We start from the raw sequence: 19,009 nt of genomic DNA, 5'->3' as shown, positions 1-19,009 counted from the left end.
CCAGGTCCAGATGGTCTGCATCCTAGGGTACTAAAGGAGGTGGCCCTGGAAATTGCGGATGCATTGGTAATCATTTTCCAATGTTCCCTAGATTCAGGATCATTTCCTGAGGATTGGAGAATGGCTAATGTTATCCCACTTTTTAAGAAAGGAGGGAGGGAGAAAACAGAGAACTATCGACCTGTCAGCCTGACATCAGTGGTGGGGAAGATGCTAGTCCATTATTAAGGATGAAATAGTGGCATATCTAGATAGCAGTGATAGGATTGGGCCGAGCCAGCATGGATTTACCAAGGGTAAATCACGCTTGACTAATCTGTTGGAGTTTTTCGAGGATGTAACCAGGAAGTTAGACGGGGGAGATCCAGTGGATGTAGTGTACCTGGATTTTCAGAAGGCATTTGATAAGGTCCCACATAGGAGATTGGTGGGTAAAATCAAAGCTCAGGGCATCGGGGGGAAGGCATTGACATGGATAGAAAACTGGTTGGCAGATAGAAAGCAAAGGGTAGCGGTGAATGGGTGTTTCTCGAAATGGCAGGTGGTGACTAGTGGGGTGCCACAGGGCTCGGTATTGGGACCACAGCTGTTTACAATTTACGTCAACGATTTAGATGAAGGCATTGAGAATAACATCAGCAAGTTTGCTGATGATACTAAGCTGGGTGGCAGTGTGACATGTGATGAGGATGTTAGGAGAATTCAGGGTGACTTGGATAGGCTGGGTGAGTGGGCAGACACTTGGCAGATGACGTTTAATGTAAATAAGTGTGAGGTTATCTACTCTGGGAGTAAGAACAGGAAGGCAGATTATTATCTGAATGGTGTAGAGTTAGGTAAGGGAGAAATACAAAGAGATCTAGGAGTCCTTGTTCATCAGTCACTGAAGGTGAATGAGCAAGTGCAGCAGGCAGTGAAGAAGGCTAATGGAATGTTGGCCTTTATTACAAAGGGAATTGAGTACAAGAGCAAGGAAATCCTCTTGCATTTGTACAGAGCCCTGATGAGACCACACCTGGAGTTTTGTGTACAGTTTTGGTCTCCTGGCTGTAGAGGAAGTGCAGCGTAGATTCACGAGGTTAATTCCTGGGATGTCTGGACTGTCTTACACAGAAAGCTTAGAGAGACTGGGCTTGTACACGCTGGAATTAAGGAGATTGAGAGGGGATCTGATTGAAACATATAAGATTATTAAGGGATTGGACAAGATAGAGGCAGGAAGTATGTTCCAGATGCTGGGAGAGTCCAGTACCAGAGGGCATGGTTTGAGAATAAGGAGTAGGTCATTTAGAACAGAGTTAAGGAAAAACTTCTTCTCCCAGAGAGTTGTGGGGGTCTGGAATGCACTGCCTCGGAAGGTAGTGGAGGCCAATTCTCTGGATGCTTTCAAGAAGGAGCTATATAGGTATCTTATGGATAGGGGAATCAAGGGATATGGGGGCAAGGCAGGAATCAAGTATTGATAGTAGATGATCAGCCATGATCTCAAAATGGCAGTGCAGGCTCGAAGGGCCGAATGGTCTACTTCTGCACCTATTGTCTATAACTTGCAAGGTTAGCTAAAGCAGTTGGGGAGAGTGGCAAGCTGGACTGCTTGTACAAAGAGGCAACACTGACTCAATGAGTAGAACGGCCTTCTTGCATGTTTCAACCATTACGTGGCATTGAACTCATGCAACTAAATAAAAAAGAATTTTCTCTGGAGTCGTTCTGAATTTATCTTTCAAACATCTTGTCAGTGTCTGGTGCTGTGTAAGAGACTAAAGGGAGTTGGTAAATAGCACACTAACAGGAGTCCAACTGAGCATTCATTAAGAAGCACAGGGGGAGGGGGGAGAGGGGAGAAGATTCTGTCTTTGGGCAAAAGCAGCTGTAAACATGCAAGCCCACTTAACGCACGTCGTCTGGATTCAGTTTCTGCCAGCATGATCAAAAGCCGCGTGTGGGCTCTACGTGGAGCCATCTTGTTGGATCTCGTTTTTGTTCCTCCTTTCATGCTAATTGTTGGGCACACCAAGGATCAACAACATTAAGAGATAATAAGATCAGATTGAGAATGTGGACAAAGGGTCATGTGAGTAAAGACACTGGCATGTCATGTGGGTGGCTTGTGTGCAGTAAATTCATGTTTAAGTGGAAATAAAATAAATTGCATTAGGAGTAAAAGCATCAGCTGAATATTATTGCTTTGAGCTTTCAAATGGAAATGAACAGCTGGTTTTAACGGAGTTAACTGAATTGATTAGAAGGTGCCCATTTGCTTTACAAGGATTCACATATCAATGACGTTCAGGGATAGAAGCCTGTGGCCTCTTGTTCTTCTGCACCGGTCGTTTATGTTTCATGTCTGAGGAGCAAATTGGAAAGGCAATGCTCAGGGAAACAGCTGGGACCTCAGAGTGCAGTGGCCAGTTCCTAAGTTGGTGCTGCTGATGCTCTTGAGAGAGAGAGGCGCTTGTTAACAGATGCAAGACCAGAGGCAGGCCAAGTAATGGAGCACTCAATTAACAAGAGTGTAACCCAAAGCAGGATTGGACTGGTGTGCTTGCTCGCATATCTCGTTTCTTGGTTTTGTGCCTTAAGAGAAAAGAACATTTCACCCTCTAATAAATATAGAATATCAACCTACCAATCAGATGCACTCAGTGGACACTTTATTAGGTACACCTGTACCTCTGGTCGTTAATGCAAATACCTAATCAGCCAATCATGTGGCTGCAACTTAATGCAGAAAAGCATGCAGGCATGGTCAAGAGTTTCAGTTGTTGTTGTTCAGACTACACAACAGAATGGGGAAGAAATGTGATCTAAGTGACTTTGACTGTGGAATGATTGTTAGTGTCTGATGGGTGGTTTGAGTAACTCAGAAATTGCAGATTTCCTGGAGCTTTTGCTCACAACAATATCTAAATTTCACAGATAATGCTGTGAACAACAAAACACATCCAGTGAGCAGTTAGTTATGTGGTGGAAGTACCTTGTCAATGAGAGAGGTCAGAGGAGAATAGCCAGATTGGTTCAAACTGACAGGAAGGTGACCGTAATATAAATAAGTGCTGTACAGAGGAACATCTCTGAATGTACAACATGGCGAAACTTGAAAAAGATGGGCTACAGCAGCAGAAGACCACGAACAACACCTAGTGACCACTTTATTAGATATAGGAGGTATCTAATAAAGTGGCCACTGAGTGTGTGATGTGATTGATAGACTGGTGTTGAGTCATTTCTGAAGTGGCAGAAAAATCCATAAATCTATAGACACATCAAATCGGGATGGTTCAGAGAACAGAGATGCTGTGAACTGGCTATATCTAATAATTATAGAGAGAAAGCATGTGTTTGAGTGGAATTGAAATATATAGAGATATTAATCCTAGAGTGTTCAACTTCTATATAAATAACTTTGTAATAAATGATGAGGAAGTGAAATACCACACAAGCAGTTAAACTGATGTGCATAGTTGTGAGGAACCCTTATAAGAGTGAATAGTGGATCTTATCAAAGGTCTTTCTAGATAATAGAGATAAATTTATATGAAAGATGGAGAAATTTTTAACCTGCCATGAAATGTAATAAGGTTCACTGCTTGAAAGTGAAGTGGAGGCAGAAACTATCATAAAAACTGTCTGGAATCAAAGGCTTGGGATTAGCATAAATTGCTGTTTCCTTGCACAGCACAATCTCCTTTTGTGCTCGTGTCTGCGATTCTATGAAAATATTTGTATCATTCTGCTGGCAATGCAGCCAATTGGGAATCAACCTTTCCCTGAACGTCAGCAAACCTTTGCATTTAGTAATCACAAGTTAACCACCCCCCCGCAGAAAGTTACAGATCCTTTCCATAATGAGACTTAAGCCCCATTCTACCTGTCTGCGTGGGCAGGGGGAAAACCAAAATTGTGGTATCATCAAGCCATCAAACAAAGCTTCAAGCCAACACTTTCATTTTGACCATGTCTAAATGACCACCATGTGGCTCCTCCAAGACTTTTGCCCTTAGCTTGGATGGTACAACAACTCTCAGTCACCACATAATGCAACCCCCATCAGGGGCAAGTTCATCCAGGTGCTGGTAAAAAGGGGGGAGTTGGTGTTTCTACTACACATTCCAGCCATTTTGGATGCCATATAGACACGAGTCAGTGTGGGGTCTTTTCAGGTTTCCCTTTGGATCACCTCTGCTATAATAGAAAGGCCTTCAATTTGCATTAGGTCGTATACATCAAGAGGAATGCCTTCTTTTGAAAATGTTTTTGGTATTTCCTCTTCCAAGAGTAGACGGCACAGTCCATCGGCATTTCCATGATTAGTTGTCCTCTTGAATTCATTCTTGTAATTGTGTCCCCCAAGAAACTGTGTTTGTGCTGCTGCTGGAACTGTGGATTGAAAATGGACACCAGTGGTTGATGATCAGCAACGAGGCTAAAATCTCTCCCATAAAAGTACCGGTTAAAATAATTTACACCCCAAATCAGACTCAAGGCCTCTCTGACAATCTGCACATCATTTTTCTCTGCAATGGTAAGGGAATATGATGTAAAAGCTATGGGGTGTTCACTTCTATCACTCATAACGTGTGACATGAATGCACCTGAACCATAAGGAGAGCCGACACAGGCAAGCTTCACTGGATGATGTGGATCATGGTCCCACAATGCTGGCCCTCCTGTGTTTTACCACATACAAGATCAATGTAGCTTATTGGTTGTTGTATTTCACTATTACAAATGTCATTTCTATCGGCATTATCTTTTCTCCAGTATATGTTCTTCGTTGAACATTTGCAAGCTTCAGTTCAGAATCTTTCAATTCACGTTCAAACTCATTCTGTGGAATGACTAAAACAACTGAACCAATTCCATTTTTTTAAATTTGCTTTTCCCTTTTGGTGTAAGCCCTATTGGTTATCTAGTTTTCACATTGTAAATCTCAAGGCTATCCAGACCTGTGGCTCTCTCATCATTACCAGATTTTCATCAACTGCATGCAGATTAGTTCTGTTGATGAAACTGCAACTTGACTTTTTATCTTTTTCTCTTCCTTGTTCAATCCATTTATTTTTGGCTGCCTGAAATGCTCTTTGTATGTGTCCTAATTATTGCATTTTCTGCAGTTTCATCGTTAGTCCTGAGTTGATCTAGAGTATGTGAGCTCCTGCCACAAAGGTAACACAATTTGTTTGACCAGGCAGTTTCCGTTTAGATGGTGCAATTTTTTTTCATGCTCACTTTCATTCCTGACTGCATCTCTGTCTGATTCCTGATGAAGGGTCTCGACCCAAAACGCTGGCTACTCTTTTCTCATGGATGCTGCCTGACATGCTGAGTTCTTCCAGCATTGTGTACGTATTCTCTGCATCTCTGTCTGCTGTTTCCATTGATACAGTGATTTCAACTGCTCTTTTAAGTATGAGTTGTGCTTCAGTTAGGAGCCATTCCACAAAGTAACTGATTTCTCTGTGCACCATTAAGGCTGTTACTGAACAGACAATGCTCAGACAATTTCTTCAATTCAGCCACATAAACTGAAATGGACTTCCCTTTCTTTTCATTCCACTTATAAAACCTTTAGCATTCAGCAGCATCAATGGTTCCAGTTCTAAATGTTACTGCATTATATTCATGATATCATCAAAGCTCATTTCAGCTGATTTGAAACACTCCTCTGAACATGATAAATACCGATTGCTGAAAACTCACCTTTTACAGACTTTTGGTCTGAGTGTGCCAAACAGTGTTCTTGCCCGGTCTTGGGGATGCTGAGCTGTTGGAGCTAATGGACTATATGCTGCCTCTCCTGGGAAATCACCATCCTTGTTTTAATTTTTAAAAATTCTTCATTCAGCAAATGTATGATCAAGTTTGCATAGTCCTCACTAATGCACTCTTGAAGGATTATAAGGAGCATGTTAAAACGGCTGATAGACTACACTTAGCCAGGCAGTGGTGCATCATTCCTTGTCATTTCCCTGCCTCAATAAGCCTGGCCACCAAGGCCACAATATAAGGATGCCTGTGGCTATGAAGCTGGGACTGTGATTTCACTATGCTCGCTTTGGTACAAAAACTGGGAAGTGCCTTACAGCTTTGAGAGTGCCAGTGTGTCGGAACATTGGAGGTCTGTGAAGACTGTGGGTTCCAGCTGTCAGGGTCGTCTACTGTTCATACAGACAGCCTTTCGGGGCGACACTTCCTGTGTTCTGCCAGCTTTGCCTATTGATGAGAAGGCAAAGAGCAACAAAACCTCGCTGGAGGCCGCCAACGGCAGCAGGATCCAGACGGACGGGACATGATGGGTGATGCTCTGCTTCTGTGGGTGATATTTCATACGGGACTTTGTCCAGGCTAAAATGGCTAAACCTCTGCTTGGTTCAGGTTTCCTGTGTGCCCAAAGACTGTTAGTCAATCTTAAAATCTGCCAACTTGTGTACTTTGGGTGGTTACTCTGCTCTCCCAGTAAGTTCACCACAACAATTCTGTCAAGCACAAACACCACTGCATGGGAGTTCACTTGACTGCTGGGTGAATTTCCAAACCTCACCAAGCCTACATTCTCCAGTACAGTCACAAAACATGGGATCCTGCACCACATTTCTACAACTGGCCCTCCAGTCCATGCCCCCACGCCCAGACTGGACCCAGAATAGCTGGCAACCTAGAAGGCTGAGTTTGCCAGCATGGAAGACTTGGCATTGTATGCTGGTTGAATAGTTCTGGGCTTCACCCCCTCCCAAATGGTCCCTAACTCCGATAGTGGTAGCCACCTATGAGGCGATTATTGACGCTTAGCAAGGTCACCCCCCCCCCCCCCCGCACCAATTATTACCCCTTCAGACACATCCAAGACTTTTTGGCGTGTCTAGGTGGGAAGTTAATTTTTTCCAATTTTGACTTAGTTGGGGGTTACCATCAGCTGCTCTGAGCTCGGAGGACATTCCCAAAACAGATGTGATAACCCCGTTTGGGTTCTTCGAGTTTCCGTGCATGCTATGTGGGTTGAAAAATGCAGCACAGACTTTCCAATGGTTGGTGGAGTCTGTATTTTTGATGACCAGGATGACATACTTGTCACCAGAGCATCCACATCCAAACACGTATCTCATCTCCACACACTTCTCGAGTGCTTAAGGGTTGATTATTAACCCTGCTAACTACCAGTTTAGGTTGTTAACCATTGACTTCCTTGGCCATTGCATCTCTGCAGAAGGTGTGAAACTGTTCTCCTTAAAAGTTTCTGCTATTATGGATTTCCCACCATCCCACACTACTGAAACTACTGGAGTTTTCAGGCATGGTAAATTTCTATCACCGCTTCATTCCGTGAGTTGCTGAACTTATGCTTCCCCTGTATCGTGTGCTTAAAGACAAGACCCTTAAGCATGTGCTTGACTGGTCAGCAGACTTGACCAGGCCATTTTATGATACCAAACAAGCTCTTTTCAACATGACCCTACTGGTTCACCCACTCCCCAATCCATCTATAGCCATTACTACTGATGTTTCAGACTGTGCTGTGGGCACTGTGACTGAACAGCTGATTGAAGGCATGTGGCAGCCGCTCGCTTTCTTCAGCCTGTACAACACGTCTGACCGCGAGCTTCTCAGTCTCTATCAAGCTGTTTGCCAGTTTTGTTTTCTTCTAGAAGGTCACCATTTCACAGCATTCATTGACCACAAACCTATTGTGCATGCAGTGACCAAAATATCAGACCTTTGGTCTGCAGAGCAGCAACGCCACCCAGCCGACATATCAGAGTTCACAACTGATACCCAACAAATCAAGGGAAAAATAATGCTGCGGCTGATTGCCTCTCACGACCAACCATAGAGGCCGTACACATAAGGGTTGACTATTCCAGCATGGCAGCCAGCAAATCTACTGACTCAGAGATCCAGGCTTGCTGAACAGCAGTCACAGGCCTGCAGTCGGCTGACATTAAGTTTGGAGAAGATAAGGTTTCTCTTCTCTGCAGAGTTTAAACTGGTTACCCTTACCCCATAGAACCCACAAAATGGAGGGAGATTGTTTCTCCTCCATCCGATCCAGGAGCATCTTGCATCTGGTCCAGAAGGCCGCACAGAAACTGAACCCAGAAAAGCTGGCAACTGCGATGGCTGAGTTTGCCAATATGGAAAGATTTGGTACCTTTCTAAGTCCCTGAGCGATGATTTGACCATGTCAATGTGGACCTTATTGGTCCTCTTCACCCCCTCCCCCACAGTTTCACGCACCTCCTTACCATGGTGGACAATACCCGCTGGTGGTCAGAGGACATCCCTGTAGTATTAACGATGTCCATTGATGTGGCTCAAATGTTCATCAGCACCTGGATTGCTCAGTCTGATGCTCCATCTGATATTTCCTCTAACCGCGGTCCTCAATTCACTTCAGAATTCTAGGCTGCAGTGGCCCTGAACCTTTTCATTAGACTACATCACACCATAGAGTATCACCTATGGCCAATGGCCTATGTGAGCAGTTCCATCATCCTTAAAGGCTGCTCCATGGGCTTCCCTGATGGATGAGTGTTGGAATGATCATCTCCTGTGGGTCCTGCTGGGCTCAGAACAAATCCAAAAGAGGACCTACAGTCGTTCATGGCTGAGTTGATATACAGGCAGACATTATGAGTTCCATGTGATTTTATTCCTGATGCCACGACTACCTGGTCAGCCTCTCAGCTGCGTTCCAACCTCCTCAGTATATTAAATTCTTTTTCACCTATTCCTACCTCCCACCATGGCATTCTGCACTCTTGGGTTCCTGTTGACTTACATTCCACCTCGCTTGTTTTTGTCCTCCATGATGACAGCCTATTCTGCAGTTTGGAATGGAGAGAAATGATTCTTATCATATATAGGAGGGGTGAACCTGAATTTATTTGGGTAGATCGCCTTAAACTGGCCAACCAAGATTTATAGAATTCCACTACCAAGCCCCTGCCATCGTGACATGACCGTGAGTATGTCAACGCATCTCAGGATGAGCCAGAGGCATCTGCTGTTCCACCACCCAGGAAACATAGGACCTGAACTGGGTGGATCCCTTAAGCTCCAGTTTTAGTGAACTCTGGGGCCAGGGCCTGTGCAGGGTAATGTAATTGGTGGAATTGTACACAATTCGCAGTCACCAACATTGAGTTGGGGTTTGCTTTAAGATGCTGGTCTGATGTCATGATATATTACGTGAAGTTCTAATACTGTGCTTTTTTTTTTGTTTTCCGTGTATGGAGTACAATAAATGAGCTGTTATGGATTTTCTTAAACATAAAACACCTCATTCCACTTTATTTGCGAGAACCTACCTAAGTAGTGGGACAGAGGGACCTTTGAATAGTTTGTTGGAAGCAGCATCACAGATAGACAGGATGGTGAGAAAGTTGGTCAGTCGGAATTAGTTAAGCATCGGAGTTAGGACATTATGTCATAGTTGTACAAGTTGTTGGTGTGGCTGCACTTGGAGTACTGTATACTGTTTTGGTCATGTAAAGACGTGCTTTACGAGAATGATGACACAATTAGAGATACGTGGTTATAGGGAGAAGTTGATCAGGCTAGGTCCTTGGAACAGGGGGAAAATGAGGGGCTGCCTTGTAGAAATGTTTAAAATTATGAGGGGTATCGATGAGATGGATCGTAACCTCTTTTCCTGGGGTAGGGGAGTTCAACACTAGGGGGCATAGATTTAAGATGTGAGGGGAAAGATTTAAAAGAGACCTGAAGAGAGTCTCAGAAAGTGGTGAGAATATGGAAGAAGCTGCCACAGGAACTGGCTGAGGTAGGTGTAACCGTATAGTTTAAGAAGCACTTGGACAGGTAAGGGTGAAATGTAGAGGGATATGGACCAACTGCAGGAAATTGGGACTAGCTGGGTGGATTGGACTCATTGGGCTGTAGGCCTCCCCTGAATAAGACCGGAGAGGGTTGGTTAATAAATACAGGAAATATAGAAGCTTGAAGTCCCACATCACGACGTTCAGGAACAGCCACTTTCGTACAACCTTTAATCTCATGAACCAACCTGCATAACCCCAACCATATCCCAGTAACAGAATATTATTGATCACCTCTTGAACTACTGTGGATGTGTCTCTGATGCTGCTTTTTTACACAAGTATTTCTTTTTCTCTTTCTTGCCTATCTTGTCTAATTTATGTATAAATTATATTCAGTGTGTTGTTTAAATCCACATGCCTGTGAGGTTGCTGCGAGCAAGCTTTTCATTAAAGTTGTACTTCACTGTACCCGTGGATAGGACAATAAACTCTACTTGCTGGCTCTGTCAGCGATCCCAAGATCCTGGAAAGTGGATATAAAACAAAGCTGCCAAGGAGTTGAATGGAAATGTGAGGGAGGGAAGAGCTGATGACTCTTTGTGTATGTGGCTGCCTCTACCACATGATCTTCACTGATGTAAACACTGGCCATGAGTAATCCCAAACCACTCAACAATAGGGCAGAGGTGGTAGAATGTTGTACTGAAATAGGAAAATATAAAGACAGCAAATACTGACAGGTCAGAGAATATTGATCTTTCAAAATATCTTCAGCCTTACAAGAATAGCCCAACTTAAAACCTAATGGATATTTCTCCAGGCTTTGCTTTGTTATTGCATGACTCATTCTTTGACCTTCTCCTCACATGAGACAAAAGCACAATCCAAACAAAGCCCCATTTTACGTGTGCCTGCTCTCATGAACACAAGGATCAAATGAGATCGGGAATATCCTGACTGCAAGCACTTGGCCCGATTGTTATAAGGAGTTGCAATTTCATCCAGAAATCACAAGTTTGCTCGACTTGAGGTGACATTGAAAGTGGATCATATAATGTTGGGAATGCAGTGCAGCCTGACCCCATTTGCTGAGCAGATGCAGTCAGAATGCATCGATGCAGCAGAGGCTGAGGGTTTGGAAGGCTAACACCGAAAGATTGCCGTCAGGAATTTGTTGGGGTTATGCTAAATGATGTAGTGTATTTGGGATTCTCAGAGATCTTTGATCGTGCACCACATGAAAGATCATTTGTTAAAATTACAGTCAGCATGCATTGAATAGTGTTAGAATCAACAGGATTTTTTTCTGGCTCTGCCTAATGGGATAGCACAGGGATTAACGTTCACAACCTAGCTCAGGGGTGCAATGCTGCTGGAGCTCACTGGAACACTGTTTCAGCACCTCTGTAAAAAAAAAAGTCAAAATAAACAGGCGGGGAATTTAACAGCAGCTGCATATTAAATAGAGGGAATTTTACGGAACTGGGGGTTGGGGATAGGGGGTGGTGGCTGGTGGGGAAAATACCACTAATAGCATTAGGACAGGATATTTGATCATTTTTGGTGAAAGCCTGGAGCTGTGACTGTTTTTTATTTAGGTATTTGTGAAATTCGTCCTCGCTCAACCTGTTGTTTTCCCAACTTACCATGCTGTAGCCTCCCGCCATTTCACAGATCCTCAGTCTTTCTCCAGCCATGGGACGACTATGCACAAGTGTGAGCAATTTTCCGCTCTTTCCGATGGGTACCATTGGATTTCAGGTAAGAGCTATATTAAGCAAAGAATGAACATCGAAACCTAAGGTTAAAAGTCGAAAATAATCAAAGAAAAATTCACTGCTCACTTATCTTCGGCCTGATTTTGATGAAATATTCAAGATACTCATCCAAAATCCTCTTCTACACCCAGATAAAGTGAATTTAGATTTTGTTTAACAAGCCAAATGGAAAAAAAAAACATTTCTAGGCTATAAGCTAGTATTACGTCATTTCAACTATCGTTAAATGTAGATCGACCCCTTGGCCTAGCTATAGTTGATTGGAAAGAGGGTCTTTTTCTCTTCGTGTTGATAGGAAAAAGATGAGACAATGAGGGGGACGAAACGCATTTCCAAGCCTCCAAAATGGTTGCTCTCCTCCCCATTAACACTTGTCACTTCCAAAATATGATATATTTTATTTGTATAGATATGATAATAATTTATGTAAAGTTTCAAGCTTCTTTAATGTTTTATATATTTAAACACTAAACAGGATCTGTATTGGCCTAACCATGTAATACCTGACTTGTGAGGATATTGTGAGTATCGGCACTCACAGGTACACTTCCTGTCCAACCATTTCTGAGAGAGAAATGGTACGAGGCAGAGTTGCCAACCTACTGCTTTTGATACTAATATTCAGCAATATTTGTGGCTTTAGCAATAGTTCATTAGATGTTCTTTTTTCATACTTGATTACTTTGTTCCAATTCAGGTGGCTAAAAGTGTAAAAAGCTTATTTGCTTTATTTCTGTTATTTTTATACGTGCTTAGGAACACTGCTAAGCGCTGTGGGCCCTGCTGTCTGCTCTGACTCAGTCATATCAGTAAGGCTACATCTGTGGTGGTCTGTGGATTACTCGCTAATACAAAAGTAAATTTTTCTCATTAACAACCCTATGGCTTCTAAGCAAACAACATTAACTTCTTTCTTTCGTAAACAGGCTGAGGAGTGTAGTAAGAATAATGTACAAGAGACTGACAACAGTAAAAGTGACAAAAGCTGTGGTTCTCCTGCTTCTAGTTCAAATTTTCTAACCAGGTCCAAATGCAGTTCTGAAAGTAATGGTCCTTTGCAGTCAGGTTTGTATCCCCGCTCAGATGTTTGGTCTGAAGAAATGTGGAAGAAAAAGAAGGAAACTTATCCTTGGTCGGACTTCAAGGATGATAAACTCGGGTGTGAAGTCTGTGCAAACTAAAGCGATCTGACACTTTTCACTTCAAAGGGTTTGAGGCTTTCAAACGAATGGCAGATGTACCAAGGATCCTATTACAGAGCCAATCGAAGTACACGCTTGAAGTCTCTCAGAGAAAAAAATTGTTGATCACAAACTATCAAAAGCTGCTGCTCTAAAATATAGCTAGTGCAGATGCCGTCTTTTTCTTTACATGCTTGATAATTAAATTTTATGATAATTAGTGAGTGCAACTGTGCAATACTTTGTCATATTATTCAATAAAGAATTATGTGCTTTATTGTACCAATTATACACTGAAATGTAGTGATAGGCTATAATCTTGTTAATGTCTTAACTATTACTATATTTCTGTGGAGCTCTGGAATTCATATAGTTCTTTCATCTTGATTTAGATGAAACATGTTATGTTATGTTTCATTTTTATGGTTGACATTATAAGAATCCCCAAGTTCGTGGCCTAAGGTGGAAGGAGCCGATTTTAGAAAACCTAGTAATTATTTGAAACAGAAATACCACAAAAGTTATTAACTTCAAACTTTCTGCATAATCACTCAAAGAGTTGAACTGCACGTGCGTGTGACGAAAGTTGTATAGCCTTAGGCCTTCTACCTTAGGCCATGAACTTATCAGTCACCCCTCGTACAGCTCAGGCACCTAAAAAATTGGCACTGCACCTCGACCTAGCTGAATGATTCGGGTGCAGGGATCAGCACATCCATACTTGTTGATGAGACAAAGCCGGGTGAAGACACGTGTGACTGAACATGCTGGAATTTCAAGCAATAAACAATCTGCTGGAAGAATTGAACAGCATCTGTTAGAGAAAGGAAGTGTCAATGTTTCAAGTCAAGACCTCAGTCCTGATGCAGAGTTTTGAGCCAAAACATTGACAATTTGTCTCGCTCAACAGATGCTATTTTAACTCCCGAGTTCCTGCAGAAGCTGTTTGCTGGTATAAAGCTGAAGGGCAATGCAGGTTATAAGAAATGATACAGAGACACTTAAGCAGGCAGTAGATAAGCTGAGAAAATGAGCAAGGGCATGGCAGATTCATTATTTATTTATTTAGAGATATAGCACAATAACAACAGCTCATGTTGCCTAATGACACCCATGTGATCAATTAACCTACTAATCCGTACGTCTTTGGAATGTGGGAGCACACCAGAGCACCCAGATGAAATCCACATAGTCACAGGGAGAACGTACAAACGCTTTACAGAGAGCGGCTGGAAATGACCCCAGGCTGCCAGCACTCTAAAGCGTTATGCGAGCTGGTATGCTACTTCACCGTTCTAGATGTACTGTAACGTGGAAAAACATGAGGATGAGGTAGAGAAAAAAGATATGTCAAGAATATGTAAAATGGTTGGTGGTTGTAAGATGTTCATATTTAGAGATGCACCTATCACTGAAAGTTATGATGCAAATTCAGCAACCAATTAAAAAGGCAAATAGATGTTGGCCTTTTCTACAAGAGGAATTTAATACAAGAATGTAGATGGCTCAGTCCACTTTTAATGGCCATTATGAGGCCATGTGTAATTTTGTGCACAAATCTGGACTCCCTACCTAACGGTATACAGTCCTTGCAATAGAGGGGGTGCAGTGAAGGTTCGTCCAATAGATCTCTGGGGTGTGGTGTTTGTCATATGAGGAGAGATTAAAAGATTAGCCTGGGCTCATTATAACAAAACCTTGTTAGTTATTTTGTAATATTGTAATTTTGATATCTTTGCTTTCTACTGCTGCTGCACAACAAACCACTTCGTGTCATCTGTCAGTATAATGAACTAGACTCGGATTCCTCTCTTGAGTTTAGACGAATGAGAGATGATCTCATTTAGATTATTTCTTCAGTGGTTTGATCGGGGCACGACTGTGCAAGTGTGTGGATGTCAGCCAGTGAGAACAGCGAGAAGAGTTTAAAGGAGACACCTTATAGGGTGGGTATCAGAGTAGAGGGAAGCAGAGTAGAAAGGCTTTCGCTCAATGGCGCTTTGGCGATAACGGGTCGAGGCGAGGTAGATTGCCTGTGTAGAATATGGACAGGAAGAACGTGTGTGAGGCCAGTGTTCTGTGCTCAGTGTCAGATGTGGGAAGTCCTGGAGACTCCAAGCCTCCCGGATGGCCACATCTGCACCAGGTGCATCGAGCTGTGTTAGGGAACTGGAGATGCAGCTCGATGACCTTCGTCTGGTCAGGGAGAGTGAGGAGGTGATAGAGAGGAGCTATAGGCAGGTAGAGCCACACTGGGTCGTGGGGAGACAGATAACTGGGTAACAGTCAGCAGAGGGAAGGGCAGGAGTCAGGCACTAGAGAGTATCCCCTGTGGCTGTACCCCTTGACAATAAATACTCCGGCTTGAGTACTATGGGGGGGCAACGGCCTATTTGAGGGAGACAATAGTTGATGTGCCTCTGGCACAGAGTCTGGCCCTGTTGCTCAGGGTAGGGAAAGGAAGATGATGGCAGCAGTGATATGGGATTCTATAGTTAGGGAGTCAGACAGGCGATTCTGTGGACACAGGAAAGAAATGCGGAGGTAGTTTGCTTCCCAGGTGCCAGGGTCTGGAATGTTTCTGATCGTGCCCATGATATCCTGAAGTGAAAGGGAGAACTGCCAGAGGTCGTGGTACATATTGGTACCAACGACATAGGCAGGAAAAGGGAAGAGTTTCTGAAAAAAGACTACAGAGGGCTAGGAAGGATGTTGAGAAGCAGGATCACGAAGGTAGTCATCTCGGGATTACAGCCTGTGCCACGTGACAGTGAATATAGGAATAGAGTGAGGTGGATTCTGGAAAGGCGCAATAATAACAGGGTTGTTCTGGTGGAAGATTTTAATTTCCCTAATATTGATTGACATGTCCCTAGAGCAAGGGGTTTAGATGGGGTGGAGTTTGTTCAAGAAGGTTCTTGACACAATATGTAGATAAACCTACAAGAGGAGAGGCTGCACTTGATCTGGTATTGTGAAGTGAACCTGGCCAGGTGTCAGATCTCTCAATGGAAGAGCATTTTGGAGACAGTGATCACAATTCTATCTCCTATACCATAGCACTGGAGAGGGATAAGAACAGATAAGTTAGGAAAGTGTTTAATTGGAGTAAGGGGAGAAATGAGGCTATCAGGCAAGAACTTGGAAACATAAATTGGGATCAGATGTTCTCAGGGAAATGTATGGAAGGAATGTGGCAAATGTTCAGGAGATATTTGAGTGGAGTTCTGCATAGGAACATTCCAATGAAACAGGGAAAGGATGGTAGGGTACAGGAACCGTGGTGCACAAAGGCTGTTATAAATCTAGTCAAGAAGGAAAGAAGAGCTTACAAAGAGTTCAAAAAACTACATAATGATAGAGATCTAGAAAATTATAAGGCTAGCAGGAAGGAGCTTAAGAAAGAAATTAGGAAAGGAAGAAGGGGCCATGAAAAGGTCTTGGCAGACAGGATTAAGGAAAACCCCAAGGCATTCTACAAGTTGTGAAGAACAAGAGGATAAAATATGAGAGATTAGGACCACTCAAGTGTGACAGTGGAAAACTGTGTATGGAACTGGAGGAGATAGCAGAAGCACTTTGCTTCAGTATTCACTACAGAAAAGGATCTTGGTGATTGTAGGGATGACTTACAGCAGACTGAAAAGCTTGAGCATGTAGATATTAAGGAAGAGAATGTGCTGGAGCTTTTGGAAAGCATCAAGTTGGATAAGTCACTGGGACCGGACAAGATGTACCTCAGGCTAGGACGGCGAGGGCGGAGATTGCTGAGCCTCTGGTGATGATCATTACATCATCAATGGGGGCGGGAGAGGTTCCAGAGGATTGGAGAGTCGCAGATGTTGTTCTATTATTCAAGAAAGGGAGTAGAGATAGCCCAGGAAATTATAGACCAGTGAGTCTTACTTCAGTGGTTGGTAAGTTGATGGAGAAGATCCTGAGAGGCAGGATTTATGAATATTTGGAGAGGTATAATGTGATTAGAAATAGTCAGCATGGCTTTGTGAAAGGCAAGTCTTGCCTTATGAGCCTGATTGAAGTTTTTGAGGATGTGACTAAACATATTGATGAAGGTAGAGCAGTAGATGTAATGTATAAGGATTTTAGTGAGTCATTTGACAAGGTACCCCATGCAAGGCTTACTGAGAAAGTAAGGAGGCATGGGACCCAAGGGGACATTGCTTTGTGGATCCAAAACTGATTTGCCCACAGAAGGCAAAGAGTGGTTATAGACGGGTCATACTCTGCATGGAGGTCACCAGTGGAGTGCCTCAGGGATCTGGGACCCCTACTCTTCGTGATTTTTATAAATGACCTGGATGAGGAAGTGGAGGGATGTGTTAGTAAATTTGTTGATGACACAAAGGTTGAGGGTGTTGTGGATAGTGTGGAGGACTGTCAGAGATTACAGCGGGGCATTGATCAGATGCAAAACTGGGCTGAGAAGTGGCAGATGGAGTTCAACCCAGATCAGTGTGAAGTGGTTCATTTTGGTAGGTCAAATATGATGACAGAATATAGTATTAATGGTAAGACTCTTAGCAGTGTGAGGATCAGAGGGATCTTGGGGTCTAAGCCCATAGGACACTCAAAGCTGCTGCGCAGGTTGACTCTGTGGTTAAGAAAGCATATGGTGCATTGGCCTTCATCAACCGTGGGATTGAGCTTAGATGCCAAGAGGTAATATTGCAGCTATATAGGACCCTGGTCAGACCCCACTTGGAGTACTGTGCTCAGTTCTGGTCACCTCACTACAGGAAGGATGTGGAAACCATAGAAAGGGTGCAGAGGAGATTTACAAGGATGTTGCCTGGATTGGAGAGCATGCCTTATGAGAATAGGTTGAGTGAACTTGGCCTTTTCTCCTTGGAGCGATGGAGGATGAGAGGTGACCTGATAGAGGTGTATAAGATGATGAGAGGCATTGATAGTGTGGATAGTCAGAGGCTTTTCCCAAGGGCTGAAATGGCTAGCACGAGAGGGTACAATTTTAAGGAGCTTGAAAGTAGGTACAGAGGAGATGTCAAGTGTAAGTTTTTTTACTCAGAGAGCGGTGAGTGCGTGGAAAGAGCTGCCAGCGACGGTGGTCCAGGCAGATATGATAGGGTCTTTTAAAAGATTCCTGGACAGGCACATGGAGCTCAGAAAATTAGAGGCTATGGGTAACCCTTGGTAATTTCTAAGGAAAGAGCATGTTTGACACAGCTTTGTGGGCTGAAGGGCCTGTATTGTGCTGTAGGTTTTCTATGTTTCTATGTTTAAATGTAAACTTTAATAAGATGCTTAACAGTAAACAACACAGTGATGTTTCATCTGGTTGAGGTATGTCAATCCAAACATCAGAGTCTCAAAAAGGGTTTATCATTCAAGACTGAAAATAGAGGAATTTCTTTCCCCCAAGAGGGTTATGAAGAGGCAGTCATGAAGTATATTTGAGATAGAGGTCGTTCGATGTTTATCTAATAAGGGAAGAAAAGGGTATAGGTTTGGTTGAGGAAAGCACAACTGAGGTAAAACATTGTGATCTTTTTGAATGGCAGAATAGGCACAAGAGGCAACCAGACTCCTCCTGGTTCTAATACCTATGTTCTTCAGTAATAAAATTTGGATGTGATTCCATAGGAATTTCCTGCTACAGATGTGGACAAAAATTTACCCTGGCAGAAGATTGACAACAAGCTTTTTGGAAACAAAGTGAACGAAGATCCAAGTCTTACATATATTGTTGACAGGGAAGGAATATAACCCATGTCCAGACAGTTCCAAGGGCTGTAGGTGGCACTATCACCATAATGTTATAAGACCAACCCACCCTGGAAATTGTCCAGTTGGCATTTCTCTGGATGCTGCAGAATGTACCATCCCCAAAACTGGTGAGGCATACAAATACAAAGGCATTAAAGCTTGAAGATATATGAAGAATAGAAAATGGCAGCAGGCACCGATGCAAGTGAAACCCAAAACTGCGAAATCTGGGCTGAAGGCAAAAAGCCAGGGGAAACAATGGCAGGTGGCTGATAGCTGAAAGTCAAGGAAAAATGGCAGCTCAGGTGTGGAAGTGATAGTGAAATAAAGGTAAGAGGACAGGAAAAGTAGTCAAGTGATGAAGTCTGAACACTTGGACAGCTTTCATGTTCTGACCCAATCTACTTAGCTTGGGTTAAGGCACCTTTTAGTAGAAACCATTTTATTTTCCACCTAGGTGAGGGAGAATGTGATTTCCTTACATCCACACACCTATTTCACCTCCTGATTCTTGGACCTACTTTTG

This window comes from Hypanus sabinus, chromosome 19 (assembly GCF_030144855.1).
Source record: "Hypanus sabinus isolate sHypSab1 chromosome 19, sHypSab1.hap1, whole genome shotgun sequence".
Taxonomy (NCBI): domain Eukaryota; kingdom Metazoa; phylum Chordata; class Chondrichthyes; order Myliobatiformes; family Dasyatidae; genus Hypanus; species Hypanus sabinus.
Note: the sequence above shows the minus strand (reverse complement) of the source record.